Source organism: Pygoscelis adeliae, unplaced genomic scaffold, assembly GCF_000699105.1.
Source record: "Pygoscelis adeliae isolate BGI_AS28 unplaced genomic scaffold, ASM69910v1 Scaffold108, whole genome shotgun sequence".
Taxonomy (NCBI): Eukaryota; Metazoa; Chordata; class Aves; order Sphenisciformes; family Spheniscidae; genus Pygoscelis; species Pygoscelis adeliae.
In genome coordinates this window covers 9,130,555-9,142,173 of record NW_008825498.1, presented here as the reverse complement: position 1 = coordinate 9,142,173, position 11,619 = coordinate 9,130,555, and the positions used below count along the sequence as shown (strand labels likewise).

The window sequence follows — 11,619 nt, the reverse complement described above, 5'->3', positions numbered from 1 at the left end:
TCAGTTTTCGCCCTAGACCAGGTTTAGATAGGCAGGTTTTGTTGGTTTGTTATAAACGATATGCTGGCACGAGTCATTCTAAATTTTTTCTCCCTTCTTATTTTTCAGGTGTTCAGGAGTTTTAAACAACTTCGCAGCAAGGCTTCACAAACTCTTAGCTGCATCCTTTAATCATGACTGCATTTCAAATAGGTTAAAAGGAATCTGAGAAGGTACCGTACTTGCCTTTCCTAATAGACAATACATGGTATATTTGTGTTCAACATCTGTGTGTTCATTTCCATTGACTGCATTTTAGGAACAGTGTGGACTGTAAATAACGATTTTATTTTTGCTTGAAGCATGTACAACGTCTAAATTCTTCAAAAATTTTGAAATTCAGTTCATATAATTAAACAGCTTTCACCAAAGAGGGCTGATTTATGCTTCCATTTTTTTCTTATGTATCCGCAATGAGGTCAACTTCATTATTTAATGACCGTTCTTCTGAAGCTGTAACAATTTTCTTCTGCTGTTTTACTTAGAAGCACTGCAAATACTTCAGCAACTAGCTAAATATATTTTATGCACTTGGAGGGTGGATGTTTGTTTGTTTGTTTGTCCTCTCAAAGGGTTTAAAACAAATGGGAGGAAGAATGCAGATCTTTGTAATGATTGGGATAGATTTGTGCTTCCAACTGAGGTTCTCACACGTCTTTTTTTTCTGACTTCTTAAAGGGGGGAGGCTTGCCTCAGTATACAGTATTGGGCTCGCATAGTTTCATGTTGCATTTAAATAGCCAGTGTACCCAGAAGGGTGAAGATCTATTCCTGCTTTATGACCTGTTGTATCCCTGGGGCAAGGGCAGCACTGAGCAGAGCAAGGGGGTCATGGCCACAACCCAGGTTCTGAGCAGCGCTTGCGGGTTCCCAAAACCTGTCTGCAGGAATATTTTGCTCGGCAACATCTGGAACATGGTAGAAGTCTGGAAGAGGGGGGAACCTCTAGGATTTTGCTTTGCCAGGTGCTAGGAGGAAGCAACATTAGCCTTTTTGATGGGGGGAGGCAGATTCTGTGGCCCTGAAGTTAGGCTAAACAATTGCGGAGGTCAAAGGACAGCTGAGTGCGGTCAATGAGACACCCTGGGGTGTATTTTGTTACTTAGTAAAAGGAGCAGCATCCTAAAACCCTAAAGGATTCTCTTGAAAATCTGTGTTGTGAAAAGGTTTTATGAGTCTGATGGCAAAAAGTGCTGATTTAGCTAAGGAATGCTTGCTTTTGTCTAAATGAAAGGCTAATCCTTACCAAATGTTGGCAGCTATTATAGTGCAGTCAATGCAGGTCTGAAAGGACAGTTAGAGTAGAAGTGTACTTTGGGATCCCAAATGTTTATCATTTTAATGGTTCTGTAACTGAAAAGATTTTGGAACTTTCACCTTTGATCCTAAAATTTATACCATGAGCAAAATATTTGAAAAAGTAAAAACTAAAACCCTTCACTTACAAGTTAAAAGACTTTGTTCCTTAGGGAGCTGTGCCTGCCCAGTTTCTCTATATCCCCTGACAAATTCACTTTAGATTATCAGTTTAAACTATAACTTCTTTTAATGTGCTAACAGTTATTAATTGGTTGAAAGTATGTGGGTTTTTTCTGGTCTTGAGCAATTCTTGCTGTTCTTGTTTCAATGCTCACAAAAAAAAAATTAAAGAATAGTTTTTGAGTAATTAATTCCTATGATTTGTTTAGCATTATCTTTCTTTAAAGTGACAGCTTATTAACACTTAACATTTGTCATAGAAACAGATAAGAAATCAATGTCAGAGCCAAGACCTTGTAAATAACCCGAAAGGAAATGTAATAATGGCTGTCTCCACCAGAGAAGTGGTGGGGGAAGGACCGGGCATGTGGCAGAAAAGGTTCAGTGCTTTTTGTTTTCCTTTGGAAGGGGGGGTTGCTGCAAGACACAACCCGGGGCCGCCGGCTCTTTGGCCCTACTGTCTTACAACACTCATTGTCGAATTAGGAAGAAAAAGATACTTGGGAGCCAGCGGTGGTGGCATTTTTATAGCGACTAACCTGGTGTTTCATCTTGATCTTTAAAAGAACACCATAAGAAGAGTGAAAAAGAATAAATTGCGTAATTTTCAAGGGGGGGGAAAAAAGAGCAAAGAAGTTGACAAATAATTTTATTTTTTTAAAGAAACGTGCTTGCAAAATATAGCTCTCCAAAGAGCTTAATTTTTAAACTCTTTAGAAGTACTCTATACAGATACTTAGCATTGATTTATGTCAAGGTTAAGGCACCTTTAAACAAATAAAGTTGGGAATGGATAAACCTACTAAAATACAAATCGCCTATTAAACACAGAAGATGTTTGTATAGCATTCAGGTTGCTGCAAAACTGACACGTCTTGAAATTCTCCTGATAACCCCTTCTAAACTCATCAGGAAATGATAGCATGTGTGTTTGAGGGGTACACAAGGGAGCGGCCAGATAGGATAGAGACAGAAGGTCAGGCCTTAACTTTGACTTTCTAGGCTTCAGTTTCATGCTTTTGCAATAGGGCAATAACAAATGAAGAAAGGATTAAGGTGATTTATTTATCAATGAGATTGGACTGGCTTTTGCTGTAGGAACTCAATGAGATGTCTGACTGAGTCTGTTTTCAGCTTTATCCCTATAAACAATGAATATTATATTTTACACATATATCTATATGGAATTAAGGGCTATATAAAATAAAGTGTATAATAAAACTATTTAGAGAAATACATATTTGAGCTATAATGCTTAATTTTGTTTGTAACCCTAGAATTTAATTACTCAAAATATGTAAAATGGAAGTATATGGTTTATTAAGATTTTTTTCTCATCCACTGGAGAAAATTGTTCTGTATCTATAAAGTATTTATCAGCTGGTTTTTTTCAAGTGGATTTTAGCCCACAGTGAGAGTTTTATACATAGTATTTATATTCTACTGTGGCAGCAGTCACAGAAAAATATTATGAGCACTAGTTTCTTGAGTGTCAGTATTTACTGGAAGTTTTAGATGCCTGCCTTCAAGAATGCATAGAACCTGTGAATTTTCTGTGTTATTGACTCACTAAACTGTAATAGCAGCTTTGGGAATCAAGATTGCCTCTGCTAGCATGTTTATGTTGCAGGTAAATTAAGTCCAGCCTGTAAACATCATTAAGACCTTTCCTTTTGGGAGAAAAACAAGTAGAGAAGCACATCTAATGTCTCCAACAAATAATGTATTTTATTATCATTTTTTCTTCTTCCAAGACAGAAAGACCCCATACACAATTTATCGTAGTGAGTAATGAGTTGCATCACAGAACAACTATAAGCATTAGAAATAGAAAATTGTTTTCTTCTCCTATTAAGTGTTAACAGTATGTAATTTTGGATTTTTGCATTTCTGTCTTAAGTAAAGGTAAAGGTTTTTCTTTGCCAGACCTAAATGGTATTATAAAAATGGACATTTATCCCACAAATACCTGTTGGGATTCCTAAGTATCTAGAAAAGGTAGCTTGAATGTCAAAGCTTTTCTTTTTAGATAAATCCCTGGATGTGATGTTAAGGTTTTGTTCTGTTGATTGCCTGTTTGCTGCAAATTTCATCTTAACTGAAATCTGGGATGTTGCAGAAGGCCCAATAGTGATGTGCATCTTTGATCTCAAACAGGGGTTGCCTCTGGTAATTTCAGAGATTCAGGACAGAGCTTTGTTTATTTTGCAGAAGAATTTGTGGTATTCTGGGGAGGGGAGAAAGTAGAGTCAGCTTTGACACATGATGAACACATGTTGTGTAAAAGGAAAAGGAAGAACTCTACAAAGCACTTTGCACTTTGAAGTTCATTTCCACTAAAATTCAATACAAGAAATTTATTGGTTTTTTAAATAGAAATTCTATGAGCAATTTAGACACTTTTTCCCAGCAGCAGAGAAGTTGCAAAAAATGTCCACACGATACTAAGCTTGACATTACTTGTGGGTTTAAGCTGATTGTTACGGTTTTGATCTATGCAGGGTTTTCTTGTCAGTTCAGTGCATTGCTTTTTGCATAGAAATGGCCATGAAAGCAGCTGGCTTTTCTGGTTTTTTTTTTTTTTTTGGTCTCTGCATCACAGGCTAAAAGTGACTGTAGAAGAACGATGTTAGGTATGCCTCTTGATCTAGAGACTGCATGGGAGCTTCAGATAAGAAAAGATTTGTTTGTTTCTAAACATATTCCGAGTTCAGATGAGCAGAAACATGATCATTTTGACCTGTTTGAAAATGGTGGTTTCAGAAGATCTGCACAGGAATGTGCTCCGAGTTAGACCTTATAAACATTTTGACATAACCTCTCCGCAAAAGAAGAGGGGCTTGTTTCCACCTTTGGGTGGCTCCTTTTTAGGGATGATGGCTTCCAAGCCTCGTAAAAACCAGAACTCTTTTTCAGACTTGCCTTGTTTTCAGCCAGGGCTCTAGGGAGGAAAACAGCCGTTTTTTGGAGGAGTTGAGGAACCAACAACCCACCTAACCTTCTTCTATCCAAGTGTGTTACTGAAGGCAAGTTTGATTACTTAAGACTTTCTTCATTACTCCTTGATTTAATTTTACTTTTTACTCTAGAAGTCTGTGTCAGGGATTTGTTTAATAATCTTCCTGGAGAGGGAAAGGAACAAAACTTGATGGTGCTTTTGGCAGGATTATGCACTTTGCAGATGAAGGAGATGTGGGAAACGCCGCATGTGAGGCTCTTGGGTGCAGGGTGTTTTCCTTTGTACAGTGTCACAGACATGCTCTGGCTGCAGAGACCGTCTCTTTTTTTGAGGTGGTAACCCTGAAATTACTTTCAGGTTGCATATTTGAAGAACTGCCACGCTACATCTCCAACTCAGGAGATGCCAGCTTCAGGGGAGAAAAAGGGTTGCTAACAGCAAAAGAAAGGTTGAAGTTTACAACATCCTGCTCCAGTGCTTCATTTTTAGTCAGTTGTAGCTTCACAAACCAGAACATGCACCAGATAAGATGAATACTGTGGAAAAAGAAAATAATGAGTGGATGTTTCTGAAGAATTGGGTCATCTCTGTTTGGAAAGTTTTAAGAGCCAATGTACTCTGTATTACCATTATGCCTATTACTCAGAAAGATATTTTTTTAGTAGTGTCAGTTAGTACACGTTGTTAGAATTAAGAATTTTCAGAGCAACAAATGTCTCTGCAGGATGAATAGCAATTAGTTTATATTGCTTGGCAATAAAAATTTCTTTGTCTACCTTTTTAGTAGCACTTTCACATAAGAAAACTTAAGGAAAAAGAAAAAGAAAAGAGGATGGGGAAAAACACGTTTACTGCAGAGGTAGATACCTAGGATGACTTTTATTAAGGATTTTTCTGTTTAATGCTTGTACTGTACAATCTGATGTTGAGATGTGTCGGAATGGATTACATTTTAGCTTCTGCATCTTAGTAGTGAATTTTTATGCTGCTTTTCTATCAAATAGTGTCATCTTTGTTAGCAGTCTTAAAAAATGTCAAGCAGTGTATATGCATAAGTTCCTCTATAAATAGTAGCTTATGCATACAATAAATAAATAGCATAAGCTATGATGTTTATAACTTAGATTTTTGCAGCCTAGTGGCCTAAGGATTTACAATAATTTACATACATGGTTTCCTAAGCCATAGTGCACAGTCCTACTCTATAGTCCTACTGAAGACAATAAAACAACACCAGGCAGGTGAATATGTAGTTACAGGATTGAGGTCTGAAGGCAGATCATGAGAAGTGGCGTAGAGAGGATGTGCAGGAAAAAAATGAATAACAAGTTGAGCAAACTCAATGGTTGGAAATGACATTAATATCGTTAGCTTCATATGGTGGTCTTCGTTAGCCCAGTTGTGTTGAAGAGTTGATCATAAACTTTATTGATAAGGCATTCAAAGGATGCTTGGGATTGTAGGTGAAGTGCTCAGCTTCTACATAAGCTTAAGAGATCATCATCCCTTTCATTTTCACGAGTTGATATGCTATTAATACCCCTTTTTATGTCATTATATGGCTCTTGAAACACTGGTAATTTTCCCTTTCTTAGGATAGAAGCGACTCAGGGAAAAAAAAACATAATTCATGAAAGTAAGCAATTAGTGATAGTTATCAGCATTAAAATTGTTGACAAATATGGACTTGTGTTTCTTATTTAGAAAGATGTAACAAGACTGTTCACTGAGCTTCCCGGTCATGGAAATTAAAGAAGTCCACATACAATTTTTGAAAAATGGTGTAATGTTAGACAGTGTTCCATTTGAAATAAACATTAAAATTAATTTAAAGCTGTGTTTTTAGTAGAGATAAGTGATGCATCTGAGAAGGTACAGTTTACATTATAGATTATTGTAAACTACATAAATACATTTTATGTCTCTAATAGTTCTGAATAGTTTGTTTTAATTAGTAATTACTAAATATAGTTGTTAGCTAATAACTTACAATAAGATCTGTGTATTACTAGCAGAGTATGTATTGTCAGTGAATGACTGCATACTTATGTATATGAAAAGTATATAAAAATAACAAAGTTTCAATAAAAATCTGTTATGTTTGGGAACAGGTACTGATTTTGAATACATGATTTGGGGAACAAATTTGGGCTTGGAAAAACATTTCAGTAAGCAGCAAAATGCTACATGCAGTTACAGTTACTTAAATAGTTATTACATTAATCACTTAGATACTACATTAGTTTTATCTGCTGTGTTATTAGCGGTGGTAGGTGAAAGGATTCAAACATGTAACTAGCCTGATTGTGCTAACACACTAAGTTGTTAGGAGAATAAATCGTAATTCATGTCTGCAACTAATTGCAAAATCAGAATTACACAGCAAAAATATGCCTTGATCCTTGAGCTGGGATTAAGCACCATTACTGATTTGGTTGTATTGCACGGGCATTAATAACGTGGTTACTAGTCCTATTGATTTAGGGAGAGAACATAAATGGGGAAAGCTATGTATGAACATGCTTGTTTTAAGGAAGCAGGCTGAGATTTTCGAAAGCGCTCTTTAGTGATTTGTTTGTGCTGCCTCTGCAATGAGTGTGTGAGCATCCAAGCTTGAGCGCATACTCCTTTTAAAATAATGAAGTCTTTTAACATTACCAAAACATCAGAATGAAAAGCTAGGTTTGTAGGCTGATAACCTCTTTTTTTCACCTGAAGGTTTTTCTGTTGAATGAAAGAAAAGAGAAAATGTACCTCTTCTGTTGAAGGTGCATAGTAATGTTCCATTCCCTATGTACATTGTGAAAAATCCCAGTAGCATAAAAGGATTTGCTCCATCTTCTACAAATTAATTTTAAAAAATTTTAAATTAATTTTAAAAACCGTAGAAAACCTTCACAGTAACTTATCTGCTAATTTCGTAACATCATTTAAAAGGCCTTGCAGTCAGAATAGGTTAACTCAACATAATTGACTCCTGAAAGCTTCTATATCATGAAGGATATAGGCCTATTCATGTAAGGCTCATACTCCACTATGTAATCTCATTCTCGATTATATACTACTGAGCATTTCTTTTTTTTTATTACTGGCAACTGTGAATTTTTATTAACTCTTCTACTCTTTTATAGCCTTTATGGTCAAATTTGTTGTCATCTGGTGTCCTGTCATTGTGCACAACCCAGTGTCATCAACCTTTCCATGAAACACCAGGGGATGCAATGGGAGAAGACTAGAAAGGATATGTATTATTTTAATATTATAAACACAAAATATGGTTTATTTATGGTTTCTAATTAAGTTCCTTTTTCCACAGTAGAAAGGCAGAGGAGGAATAATTAGGGAAATGGTATATTTGCAAAAGCTTGGAGGGGAGGGTAGGGTTGTGTGAACATATGTGTGGGGGTGGATGAGAGTGTAAAAGAGACAATAAAAATGCATGAGTCCATGCAAGTGGTGACAGAACATATAGTGCCTATTTGTATATGAGCATTTGCATGCATAAGACAGTCTTTGCACATGAAAACTAGCCATGCATTTACAACAGATGTCAAAAAATGTTTCTTGATTCCAAGTACCCCACCAAATGGTATCAGCTACTGTTTTGCTCCATTAGTGTTCAAGTCTCTTTATAGTACTTTTTCATGTAGTAGTCCATATTCAGGTAGGCATATATTGTCTTAAATGCTTCTAGCATAGCAGCATTTATTCACAGAAACTAGTCCTCCATAATTTTTGCATATTGTGGAGTCACTGTAGGTGAGTTCACATAAATTAAGTAGTGAGGTCAGATGTTTTCTTTCATCTGCTTGTCGCATCTGTTTACTGAGGAAATGGCATCAAATGAAATTTGGCACATGCTTAATCCTTAAATCATCTCAGTCTTCACTAGAGGAATGTGATGAGCATCCCCAGTGCACCGACTGCACCAGTTTTCCTCTCGCTGTGCCGTAGGAGTTCAGCCTGCCTGGAATGTGACATTTCTTTTCTGAGTGGGAGCCATAACCTGGAGAAAAGTAAAGCCAGTGCAAGGTCTGTACAGTTCTTGTCACAAAGCTTCATGTGCAGAAATCTTGCGAAATGACTTCCAGCTCCAGTTTCGGTATAAGAAGAACTGATTGTTGTCAGGTTTATGTAGTTTGTAGTTTGATTCTAACTCCACAGACTTAACTCTGAAACAGTATTGTAAAACTTCAGACTTAGAAAAGATTACATCTAAAGATTCTGGGAGAGTTTTATCAGAACATTTGAAAGATGAAGAAAAATGCAAGGTGTAAGGCAATAAACACAAGTGCTGAACTTATAACTTAAAATTACTGAACTACAATTTTGTAAACCTTGAGCTTAACTTGCATTGACTTCTGTAACATTGCACTTCGCAATATATTCTATGTTTGATTGCAGTTGTAAACTCCTCGTTATGTGTACAGCTCAGTACATAATACTGTTAAAAAGAACTAGAGAGACATTTCAAATTTTAAGTAAAAAAGATGAGATTGAGTTTCAGTTTCTGTTTCTTGGTGGTTTTCCTTTTTTGACCTCAGTGTTACCTCGCTGCTGGTTTATACTGTGAAGCTGAAAACTCCAGAGTCACTGAATTTTAAAAAATGCAATTCAGACTTAATTTTTGCAGTATTTGGGGGTGAATTGAAGTTGACAGCTTCATGCATAGAAGTTCACTAACACCATCCTGAATTCAGGTGTGAATTTTACCTTTAGTATGTTTATTGTTTTGTGAACTGTGCCTGAAGACTATGGGGATAGTCTTGGGGTGGAAGGGATGGAGCAGTAAGGGCATAGCAGCGTCCATATTAGCACCACTTGTGATGAGCTTTTTGTTTCATGTTGTGGGGGAACAGCTGCCCTGTTCCACCATGCTGCATGTAGCTCTGTTGTGTATCCATTTGTCTGTTTCTGTCCAAGGAATTGTCCAAATCCCAGGTAATCGAATGCACTACTCCAGGTACAGATACTATTAATTGAACAATAAGAGGAAGAACCTTGTCAGGAAAAAATAGGCGTTCTTGATCTTTCCCATTCCTCTGACGCTGTAGTGGCAACATCAGACTGAAAGACTAGATTCTAAATGGTATTGGATGCTATCAATATTTTCTTCAAAATAAAATGAAAAGTAAAAATGAAAGGAAACTCTACTGCAAACAGTCAATACAAACTAATCATTCATTTTTCCTGAAAGACTTTGTGAACGAATTATTTGTCTATCACTTGCTACGTAAGATTGTAAACTCTTTTACAGTTGAGTTTGAATATCCCTAACCAAGACAAAAGCAGGGTGAGAATCTCAGGATCTTGAAAGGACTGGGGGGGAGGGGAGGGAGGATCTTACAAAGGTTATGAGATAAGGGGTCTGTTAATGAGACTACTCTGCCTTGCACTCTTGTATTGACTCACACATAAGTCTTTCCCCACTGAATGCTACAGTTAATGCTGGGTATATACTTTTGACTTTGAGGTCTACACTTTTAATTAGCGTATATATTTGTTATTGTCGTTACTAACTGTCATCCTTTCTGCTGTATGTGTGTTCATGATACATCCTAATCATGCTCTAATGGGAAAAAATACTACTTCCAGAACTTCAATAAGAATGATGTAAATAATAGAAAATGCTAGCTGTACCTGAAACAACCAGTTCCCAAACAATTCTACAGCATAAATAGATGCCTGGTCTCTCTTTGACTAAGATAACCCTCTGAGATACAGAAGCTGTGCTGGGCCTGGCAGTGCCTTTGTGAAGGAACTTGCTTTCTTTTCCTTTGAAGAGAAACTTTCCTGTGGGGTTAGGCCAGATCAGAAGCCAGATTATGTGTTTTGGAGAACACAATTACATCATTAGGTTAAACACAAAGTAAGGACTTGATAGAGCTGACTTAATGGAGGGTGTTTGCATCAGATTCATCATTCGCTATCAGGTAATTGTGAAATTGCTTTAAGCCATAACAACAACACTCACCCCCTCCCTCATCCTTCAGTTCAGTTCCTCTCCTTTAAAGTCTCTGGGGTCATGACCCACCTGGAGGCCAAATATGTGGTATCTGGTGTACTGAATGATCTGATTATATTTTTACTAGCAGAGCCTTCAACTCAATGTGCAGTTCTATTCCAAAGAGCTATTGGGTAACAATCCAATTTCCAGAGGTTACTTTTTTTTGGTATGTGAAGGACCATAGTCACCTGTCTTTCTAACTAAAAGTGGGTAGTGTTTACTGTACTTACATACTGCAAGTCTTCTGGAGCTATAAAGAAGCTGAGCTCTGGTTCTTCTTGAACATCCAGTGTCATGTTTCTGCACAGATCTTTTGAAACCTGGATGACAGCATAGGACAAGATTATTAGATTGAACTGACAAGACTTTCTTGTAAGTTTAGCTTCTGGGGTTGAAAGAGTCATCAGAATTTCCCTGGGTCCTTCACCGCACAGTTAAGCGATGCAGTGCTAAAATCAATCATCTTTGAAATTTTGCTTTATATTACTTCCATTTCTGTCTGCCTTGGTGGAAGCTCCCATCAACTGTAGTTTTGTTTTCTGTAATGAATACCCATATTTACTTTTTTATTAAAAACTATAGCATTAATACTTCCTCACTTGTGGTCCGGTTAGTGGAATTTCATGATTGCCTTGTTCATGTCTCTTTGTAAGGACCCAGATTGAGATGTGAGGGCTGCCTTCCAGCTCTGTTGTTAAGGCAGCTCTCAAACTCCAGCAAATCTCACAGTTAATCCTCCAGTTTAGTGATGGGCCACTGCAAAGAAGACTTGAAGTAGGCTTAGGAGATCTGCTTTGAAGAAGCATAGCAGCAGTGGAGATGTGTTAGGTAGTAATCGTGATGCCTTAGTATCTGGATCTTTGCAGAGAAGTACCCTGAGAGTGGTAGAGCCTGGAGCTGCGGGTGATCTTCATGTTAGGGAATTGTCCTCTTATTTCCCGTTTTGCTGCAGATTTCATTTTGAAATGATTCCATTTTAATTGTGTCTTCTAGTCTTCCTATAATAAGTTTTAAGGACATGAAACAAAAATTGTCTGAGTAGAGTGGCAAAGTTGGTGAGGTAAAGAGGGGAAGCCTGGAGAGTGGCCGTTGTCAAACTGAACCGTCTTCCTTGGCGGGGGGGTGGGGGTGGAGG

General features: G+C 37.2%; 1 protein-coding gene across 1 annotated transcript in view; it reads left to right on the top strand.

Moving 5' to 3' along the window:
• The first annotated feature begins 160 nt into the window (after nt 1-160).
• Nucleotides 161-11,619, top strand: part of GREB1L (growth regulation by estrogen in breast cancer-like) — an 80,794-nt gene continuing 69,335 nt past the window's right edge. The window contains exon 1 of the mRNA XM_009331450.1: nt 161-212. The gene's annotated coding sequence lies outside the window, so the exon portion shown is untranslated. The remainder of the gene's footprint in view (nt 213-11,619) is intronic.